Source organism: Bactrocera dorsalis, chromosome 1, assembly GCF_023373825.1.
Source record: "Bactrocera dorsalis isolate Fly_Bdor chromosome 1, ASM2337382v1, whole genome shotgun sequence".
Classification (NCBI taxonomy): Eukaryota; Metazoa; Arthropoda; class Insecta; order Diptera; family Tephritidae; genus Bactrocera; species Bactrocera dorsalis.
The window spans coordinates 32,681,231-32,692,057 of record NC_064303.1 but is presented as its reverse complement, the minus strand read 5'-3'; the positions used below and the strand labels follow the sequence as shown (position 1 = coordinate 32,692,057).

The 10,827-nt window shown below is 36.0% G+C and overlaps 1 pseudogene; it reads right to left on the bottom strand.

Annotated features, from left to right (window-relative positions):
* Nucleotides 1-2,699: 2,699 nt before the first annotated feature.
* LOC125777434 (opioid-binding protein/cell adhesion molecule homolog) overlaps nucleotides 2,700-10,827 on the bottom strand; it is a 52,446-nt pseudogene continuing 44,318 nt past the window's right edge.

Sequence of the window (10,827 nt, the reverse complement as noted above, 5' to 3'; positions counted from 1 at the left end):
TACATGTCTAAAGTTTTGTTATGTAATTCTTTTTTTCAGTAACGATTCAGTACAAAAATAATCACTTGTTTTATATGTTAACAATACATATTTCTATGAAAGCCTACATGCACATATCTCCAAATAAAATAAATTTGCGTAGCTATTTTTTTCATAAACATGCAAGCACTCTTAAATAAATATATTTTAATAACATTCTCAGCATATTCCTTTTGTTCCATCCAGTATTGAGAGGCTGTACAACTCATTTTAAGTGAATTTACTTTGTTTTATTATTTCAAAAAACTTTTCATGTATGTAGTTCTGTAAAAAAAAAATTTATGAATATAGAATATTTCGTTCTCAAAATCATTCTAGAAATTTATAAATAATACCTCCTTTGTATCTATTTGAATTCCTTTTATAATTTCTGGTTCAAACGGTGGTAGAGGATTTTATCCTTTATAATTATGTTTATGTTATATGTACATATGCAATGGCATTTGAACGAATTAACCGCAATATGACTGTTGTTTCTTCAAATCGTATTTTGGCCACTAAATTGGAACGAAATGTTTCTCCACGTAGTAACGGGTGATTTTTTTGAGGTTAGGATTTTCATGCATTAGTATTTGACAGATCACGTGGGATTTCAGACATGGTGTCAAAGAGAAAGATGCTCAGTATGCTTTGACATTTCATCATGAATAGACTTACTAACGAGCAACGCTTGCAAATCATTGAATTTTATTACCAAAATCAGTGTTCGGTTTTTTTTTTTTCGGACAAATTTTGTTCAGCGATGAGGCTCATTTCTGGTTGAATGGCTACGTAAATAAGCAAAATTGCCGCAATTGGGGTGAAGAGCAACCAGAAGCCGTTCAAGAACTGCCCATGCATCCCGAAAAATGCACTGTTTGGTGTGGTTTGTACGCTTGGTGGAATCATTGGGACCGTATTTTTCAAAGATGCTTTGGACGCAACGTTACGGTGAATGGCGATCGCTATCGTTCGATGCTAACAAAACTTTTTTGTTGCCAAAAATGGAAGAACTGAACTTGGTTGACATGTGGTTTCAACAAGATGGCGCTACATGCCACACAGCTCGCGATTCTATGGCCATTTTTGAGGGAAAACTTCGGACAACCAATTCATCTCAAGAAATGGACCCGTAAGTTGGCCACCAAGATCATGCGATTTAACGCCTTTAGACTATTTTTTGTGGGGCTACGTCAAGTCTAAAGTCTACAGAAATAAGCCAGCAACTATTCCAGCTTTGGAAGACAACATTTCCGAAGAAATTCGGGCTATTCCGGCCCAATGCTCGAAAAAGTTGCCCAAAAATTGGACTTTCCGAATGGACCACCTAAGACGCAGCCGCGGCCCAACATTTAAATGAAATTATCTTCAAAGTAAATGTCATGAACCATCTAACGTTTCAAATAAAGAACCGATGAGATTTTGCAAATTTTATGCGTTTTTTTTTTTTAAAGTTATCAAGCTCTTAAAAAATCACTCTATATTATGAATGCACCGCAGATTTTCTTTTGTTTTTGCTACCTATGTATGCTTATAAAGGGTGATTTTTTAAGAGCTTAATAACTTTAAAAAAAAAAAAAAAACGCATAAAATTTGCAAAATCTCATCGATTCTTTATTTGAAACGTTAGATTGGTTCATGACATTTACTTTTTGAAGATAATTTCATTTAAATGTTGACCGCGGCTGCGTCTTAGGTGGTCCATTCGGAAAGTCCAATTTTGGGCAACTTTTTCGAGCATTTCGGCCGGAATAGCTCGAATTTCTTCGGAAATGTTGTCTTCCAAAGCTGGAATAGTTGCTGGCTTATTTCTGTAGACTTTAGACTTGACGTAGCCCCACAAAAATAGTCTAAGGCGTTTAAATCGCATGATCTTGGTGGCCAAACTTACGGCCATTTCTTGAGATGAATTGTTGTCCGAAGTTTTCCCTCAAAATGGCCATAGAATCGCGAGCTGTGTGGCATGTAGCGCCATCTTGTTGAAACCACATGTCAACCAAGTTCAGTTCTTCCATTTTTGGCAAACAAAAAGTTTGTTAGCATCGAACGATAGCGATCGCCATTCACCGTAACGTTGCGTCCAACAGCATCTTTGAAAAAAATACGGTCCAATGATTCCACAGCGTACAACCACACCAAACAGTGCATTTTTCGGGATGCATGGGCAGTTCTTGAACGGCCTTCTGGTGCTCTTCACCCCAAAATTGCGGCAATTTTGCTTATTTACGTAGCCATTCAACCAGAAATGAGCTCATCGCTGAACAAAATTTGTCGATAAAACACATTTTCGAACCGAACACTTATTTTGGTAATAAAATTCAATGATTTGCAAGCGTTTGCTCGTTTAGTAAGTCTATTCATGACTGAAATGTCAAGCATACTGAGCATCTTTCTCTTTGGACACCATGTCTGAAATCCCCACGTGATCTTGTCAAATACTAATGCATGAAAATCCTAACCTCAAAAAAAATCACCCGTTACTTTATATTTTAAAATACATCTCTAGTTCATCTTCCCGTATACTTCTAGAGATATGTACATTAGCTGAAGTTGTCACAATTTGAGATCCTGTCACTGTATTGCGAAATACTTCCGTTTCTACCTTATGTCAAGTAATGAGTCAATGTTCGCAGACGTTCGGGTCTCCTAAATAAAAGGTATAATCCTTGAAGGAGATACGTCTAGCAAACTACATTAAGATGTGAATTATGATTGGAAGAGAAGGCGCTTAAAGAATCCACTGAATGCACTGAATGTGAAACCAGTTGGTCTGCTGGCTTTGTGCCGCAGAGTACATTAGACGTCATTTCGGGTTTACAAGGTAAAGCTAAAAAGAAAGAAATAGTTCGTTTTTGAAAGGTAGACAAGCAAAAATATTTCATTATACTATTTATTCCTGTAGACAAGAAATAGTAAGACTTTTTAATTTAAATTTAAACCAATTCCTCGAAATATTTTTTTTTCTAGGCTGGTATGTTGATAGTGATTTGTGCAAAATACTATTTAGTGTCTACATGTAGTATACGTAGTATGAAGTACATACATACATAAAATGCGTGTGGCGCATTTTACGACGAGTGAAATTACTCAACAAAGAAGTGAGCGGAATTAAATTTCTGGTGTCGAAACGTTAAGAATCTGGAAAAGGCATTCAGTAAAAATTATTTGTTCAATTAATCAAAGTCCCAAGACCCAGGTTGATTCTAGGACGGCTATCAACAGCAACTGATGATCGACACGACAATAAGATAAAGGAATTGGTGCTTGAGAATTGACGTTTAATAGTCAGAGATCTTGCTGACACCGTTAGAATATCGGAATGATAAGTAAAAACATTTTAAAAGATAATTTGGACCTAATAAAAGTGAAAGCTGATGAGTTTTGGATATACTTGTATGCTTACGACCGGAATATAGTAGGGGAGGTGAGCCGAAGCCTAAGAAGCCACGTTATAAGATATAAAAAAATCCTAAAATCATAATTTCTTCCTATCTGCCAAACTGTTAACAAGGAATACTATTTGAATGTTGAGTTTGGCCGACAACTTTCAACCAATATCTTACCGCAACCACCGTGTTCGTCTAATTTAGCCCCGTGTGACTTCTAACTATTCAGCAAACTTAAATGACTTTTCCGGAGAAACCGTTTTGAGTCAATTGAAGATATTAAACATGAATCGGTACATACATTGAAGGCTATTCCTTAAATTGACTTTAACCACTATTTCGAGGATTGGAAAAAACATTGTCACAGGTGTATTGGTGCCAAAGGGGATTAATTTGTGGGGCGACTTATATTTTGAAAAATAAATTAAGAATTTTAACATTATGAACAAAGTCTGACTTTTTTGCTCATATATTGTATACAATATTTTTACTTTTAAATGTAAGAATCAAGATTTTGAACTAGTAATTTTATATTAATAGCCACCAAAATATATATGTACATATGTATAAAAGACAAAGAGTCTCTTCTTCAGAATGAATATGCCACCAGAATTCTAAGTTTTTGTCTCAAAGTTTAAAATATGGTGTATAAAGTTGTTGCCGATATAGTGAGGAAACAAAAAAAAAGCCAAAACTCAATCGAGAACGAAAGTGGCTGATTATTAACGGCTGGCGGACAGTGTTCAAGCGAAACTAAGCGCCGCAACGGTTCATTGGCTGCCGCAGTGCACAGGAAGCGCCGTTACGTTGCAATAGTCAAAGCTGTCATCACTAATCGACGAAAAATTGCCAGCGAATTGCAATTTTAACCCTCGTCGAGACCAACGGGTCTGGCCAGGCATATTTTGTTTTTAAATGTTATTTAAATATATTTAGAGTGCAGCAAACGACTTGCGCTTCCAGGTGGCTTCCTAGAATTTTTATTGTCTATAGAATTCAGAAAAAAAAATTCAAGGATATAGTATCGAAAAGGACGAAAAAAGGATATTATAATATTACACCTTAGTCGAGACCAATGGTGCTTGGCTAGACCCCATATGTTTTGTATGAAAATATATGAACTTTGGAATGTTTCTATCACTTCGCACGGTTAATTTATCTGTTTTCATGTTCATTACATGTCCAAATTGGTTTGTATGTTTATCTAGGTCAAATACTTTAGCCGCTAGAGCATTTTAAAGGTTAAGAAAAAATGTATTTTTTCTCAAAATGTTACATTTTTTGTGAACGCTATTGCGACGCCCCTGGTAGAGATAGAGGGAAGGTTGAGGGCTTCCCTGAAAGCCCCAGGGGCGAACTAACTCGCAAAATGGTTTTGATCTCCCCCGGCCCCATACCTCCCCAACTGTAGTGAAACAAAGGGGGGGACATGGTGACAACCCATTTTCGCTTATTGCCACGCCCCCGCTGGGGCCTTGGGGGCAATTGGGCCTTGGAATTATACATTTCCTGAAAGCTCTTTAAATTACCCAACCGGTGCAATTTATTTGACCAACCTAAGTCAAATACTTTAGCCGCTAGAGCGCTTTAAAAGGTTAAGAAAAAATGTATTTTTTCTCAAAATGTTACATTTTTTGTGAACGCTTTTGCTACGCCAAGCGTGAACAAAGCGGTCAATTTGATTTCAATCAAATTGAGAGGTAAGAAATTTCAAAAATCTATATATATTGTACATATATGAGCGTAAATACAACACGTATTTCCATACAAATGTATGTAAACACATAGGGGCCTAGCCAAGCACCATTGGTCTCGACTAAGTGTATCAGACCGTTGGTCTCGACGAGGGTTAATGCAGCAAACAGAGAAACAAATAGTGTGGAAAACAAACACAACACAAAAGAACTATACCCAAAATTCTCAACTATGAGCAAGCGTGGAGATTGAAATGCAAACAAATATACATGTTACATGTGTAGCTTTATAGCAACATGTTTCATTATTTTTCATTTTCTTGTTTTTTCATGTTTTCATCGACTGCGCCACTCGCCGTTGTCAATGCGTGAAGGTTCATAAATCTTCCCAAAATCATTTTTCTAGAACACTCCAAAGGCAACCGATCAGATGTTGTCATCCTCCATGGCTCTGAAGTAGCAGCTATTGGCATGATACGCAGAATAGTTGGATTTCGAGGCTGAGGTTGTTGGTGTTAATGCTGGTTCGAAGATAGACGGAATTATCTACGACTTCAAAATTATGACTGTCAACAGTGAGGTGCGAGCCAAGTAGTGAGTGCGATGACTACATATTTGTCTTTTTAAGGAGATATTTCGTCTTGTCTCTGGAAAATAATATCAATATTGTCGGCGCATACCAACTGCTGTACACCCTTATAGAAGATTGTATGTACCTTCTCTATTTAGCTCTGCAGAAATAGATAGAATAGGGAGTCTCCTTGTCTAAAACCTTTTTTGGTATAGAACGGCTCCGAGAGCTCCTTGCCGATCCTGACGAAGTTTCAAATAACAAGGGTTCCCATCAAAAACAATCCTCTTGCTACCTTGAGGTAAATTTTTCCAGAAGTAAACATGCAATAAGGAAATATAGCAGATCCTGTCGGCCATGCTCTCTGTTTCTCCTAGCAGTATATTGTCGTCTAGGTCTTAAGATTGCCGATACCGAACCATACAAACTGACCGGTTTCGGCGAATATTATTGTATATTCTTGAGCAACGCTATAATTTCCGGACATATTATTCAGAACGGCTCTATGTAGCATTTATACAGATCAAAATCACGACAAAACGATTTTAATAGTATCTCCTTTATATATGTATGTTACCATGTGATGTGTATTTTTTCGCCACTTAAATCCAATAGAATAATTGGATTGTCACTATTTCAAAGCTATCCACAGTTTTAAAAACCTTAAGGGGGTATTCTCATGTAATCACTTCGAAAAATCGATTTTTTATATTTTGACAGTAAAACCTATTGAAAACATGCTGTGAAAAATTCAGACCGAAATTCATAGTATTTGATAAGTTACAGCTCATAGTCGCCGACATGTCGTAAGCGACTGTCTACCAGGCGCCGTGACAAGTCTGCAGCTGCTACGTTTCTAAACGCATTTTTCTCGAATCATCATTTTCTGAAACTGTCATGGTCCTAAAAAAAAAAGTATTCAACCGATTGCTTTAAAATTTACATATGTTCTTCTACTCATTTATAGTTATCGTCCCTACCAGAATTGTTTATTTTCGAAAATATTTTCATATTTTTTTTAAACGATTTTTAACGAAAAAAACAAGATTTTCGTGACTTTTTTTTGAAGTTCGACATTTTTTTAATGAAATTGATTATATTTGGTAGGGACGATAGCCGCAGAACTACTGAATAATAATCCATTCGATTTTTTTATTTCAGACAACATGAACAGCCGCTATCACCATGACCAGTGAACTACTTTTTTTGTTGGGGACTACTTTGATTTAAAAAAAATATATATATTAAAAATGAGATATACATATATATGTGTCGGCCCAGGTATGGTCCGTATCGTCTACGCCGTTCATGGGCAAGCCAGTTTCCATTTTCTTCGAGTATTTCCACAATAAAGATACTGTACCCAAAAGTGCTTCATCACTCTTAGTATATTTACCAGAACAAAGCCTTGTGCACATTCTTTGTCTCTTTCTTGCCTTTCCAATACTCGTTGATTTTATCGTGACGCGCAGAAGCACACTCGGTAAAACGAAATGCTTTTACCTCGCTCTCACACCGAGGGATATAATGAAGAGAAACATGAAAACAGCATACTTCGATTACATTGAAATTTATTTACAACATACTTTGAATATACAGGGTCATTCGTTATTTCAAAAAGATAATATTTAAATTAACAAAGTTATTTGTTTACATCGACATATATATTTAAAATATTTTATATATATATAAAATAATATTTATATATATATTATATATTTTAAAACACACATGAGAGTACCCCCTTAAAAAAGGCCGATTCCGTTCCGGTTACATAAACCCGACTATCATGGGTATATAGGGCATATTAACTATCGCTGTCTTTCGGATAACAAATTTACTCAACATATCCTTAAGGACAGAGAAAACACTGCATGTGGCTACAGAATAAATACTGTTTAGATATCACAGCTTCATTTCGAAATTAACTTTTTCTCGCTTTTTACTTTGCGAATGATAGCAACAATTTAAAATCTCAGTCATTGTCACATAAAAAGGATAAACACAAAAAAATTACAGAGCAATATTTTTATTACAAATGTATGAAACCAAGATATATGAAATAAATTTTCTAAGAAGAAATATAATTTTTCTTTTGGCCAAGGAAATCAGAGCACTGGAGTTTACAAAATATATCGTTTTGACATATATATAAACTAAGAAATTTTTTTAATAATATAAAAATTTTATTTTATTGAAATCATATTTTCTCTGAAATATATATCCTTCTTTATAAAATCTTCATCAAGAACTTGTAATAGTTTGATATCTTTTATGTCACTGTTATTTTTCAGTAGCGTTGGTATTCCCACAAATGCCAAATTCATTTTAGTAAATGCATTTTGCAAGATGTCATTTAGTTTATCCAAAATTCCACATACTTCTTTGCTAGATTAAATCAATTGATGGAATGATACGGAAAATACGGAGAAATTTGAGACCAGTAAAGTACGAACTCTGAAAAAATATCACAAGAGCTCGCATCACACAAGTCAAAGTGAAGCTCTGAATGTACTCATATATAATAAAGGGTGATCCATTTCGAGTTTCCCTACTTTTTACATAAAAAGCACAGAAAATTCAAATTTAACTGGAAATGTCGTATTACTCAAAAGAACATTCTTTGGCATTAATTTCTTGAAAATTATCTCCTTAATATTGGTCGAGGCTACGTCTCACATGGACCATCCGTTGAGCCCAATTTTCGATAAATCATTTGAGGATGTCCACTGGTAATTGGCAAATGAAACGCGGGATGTTTTGTTCCAAGGCTTGAAATGGGATTGTCTGCATATACCCCCACAAGAAAAAGTATAACTGTGTGATATCACATGGTCTTGCTGTTAAATTGACTGCGCCAAAAACTGTAATTATCTGATCACCGAAGTGTTCTCTCAATAAATCAATTGATTGATGCGATGTGTGGGAAGAGGCGCCGTCTTGTTCAAACTAAATTTCGCGATATTTCGAGCTTCAATTTCAAGTATCAAATACTCGGTTATCATGACGTGATAAGGGTCGCTATTTACGGTTCTCTCAAAATTTGGCTCGAAACCGTCGGATCCCCTTGGAACTTTTGAAGAGCCCATAGAGCGAAACGATGTCACTTGGGGAGATCAATTAAGTGTCAGTTTCTTGCACAAGCTGTATTCTGTACGACTTTTCAATTTAAGGTATTTGACGTAAAATACACCAAATCGTTCCATACGTCCAGTATGAGTGCGAACGGCAACCAAATCGATTATTCACCGTTTTTGTGTATACTCTCAACAACGGCTGCATATTTTCATTACTGCTTGCTGGACATTATCTATTCTGTCGAATGTTATCCGCAAGGCCTGGGTCTCAAGACGGTGTTCCGAGCAGTACGCCCAGTAGGCCGATTATGTTTGACTTTAAGTTGTGCGAAGCTCGCGAAACACATTCTTTATAGTACGTGAATTTTTCGTTATAAAGCGTAACGATGTTAAAACGTTCAAACGTAAGTCCTTCCATGATGAAATGCAAACAATACTGAACAAAAATAGCAAGACAGTTTGGGTACGACTCATGCCTAATCTCTCAAAAAAAAGGCTATGGAAAAATAAATACCTCTACTTGGATCACCCATTATATGTAAATAAGTCAATGTTCGATGAAAACTTAGTAAAATGTAAAAACCAAATAAAACCAGCTAGCTTAAAGAAAAGAGATGCGAAAAAGGGCGCAAAGAAGTAATCATAGAAATTGAAAATATGTAGTGGAAAATGCATGTGTCTACCTAAAAATCCTTTAACTTTAGAATATAGGCAAATTTTGCATACATATCCCAATCTGCATTGGCAGTTGAATGCTCCTGACATCTTACTGCTAAGCCTGCTAACAGCCAAGACTTTTTTATCATCTACGCAAGCAAATGCGTCTGAAGACAGTTCTAACAAGAGAAAAAGTTAACATCGGTTGCTACCAAATCTGTAATATCTTCACAGATGCTTTTGTCATAACATAAGATGGTAAAAAAAAGTTTATGTTGGTTTTGATCGATCAGCTTGTGTGACAGCTTTATGTTATAGCGGTTTTACCTAGACAATTTCATTGCAATTTACAGCGCTGCCTTAGAAAAAAAAATCAGTGCTAAATTTAGTGAAGATTATAATTTTTTCGTTCAAAACGAGCATTCTTTTGAGGTCTGAGAACAGGAAATAGTTTGCGGTGACTATATCAGTGCACTTGCATGACAGTCGATTGGTCTTCGGAGTGAAATGATTTAGCCAAATTTCATCCATCAACTCGTATTTGTTTTTGATCAAAATTGAGCTCGCGCGGGAACCACTTTGCGCAGAGCAGAGATATCTTCAGAGTACCTGCTATATTGAATAATTTCACTATATGATCATCTATATGATCATCCAAAATTACTTTGTGCACTTTTTTGTTGGTTTCGTTGGTAACAAACTCTTTTGGGCATCCACTGTATTCGCCGCCTTCGATGCTCATTTCACCACGTCTAAACTTAGCATTACAATCCTTCAAGTCTAATTTTTCTGGTACCGTGTTTCGAAACTCGTCCTCAAGCAAAGTTTTTGCTTTAACTGTAGATTTATCCCTTCAAAAAGAAATATTTTATCAACACGCGAAATTCCTTTTTACCGATTTTTTTTTTCGATTTAATTTTAATGGCGGCATCTATGTGTCAGACCGTGAACTTTTCAATTGCCCTGTTATTTTTAACACTTTTGTCCCTTACTGTATATTTTACTGGGTCTCCGGCGTTTTCTTCAAACTTCGTTGTAGAATTTACATATCCTATTCAGGGTATAAAAGGAAACTGCTTCTTTACCTTTCACTTACACCATCGAAGCGAGGTGGCAAACTCTTCGCTTATATACTCTTGCTTTATACAATGGAAATTTATTATCACACTTATTTACGTATCTTGCTAGTCTGTCTCGATTCTCAAGGCGCAGTCTGCAATTGCCAGCATACAAATGCATTTCCTGTGCTTTTTCCTTCCCCTTTGCGATATTGACAGGCACATTGTAACTGACATCTTTTGCTGGTCGGTTTATAGTGTCGAGTGCAGCATGAAAAAAAGAGCAGTCACTCGACAACCAAGAGTAAGTGCTGACACCTCAAGTGGCATAATCGTTTGTCATATTGCCATAGAGAAAGGGTGACG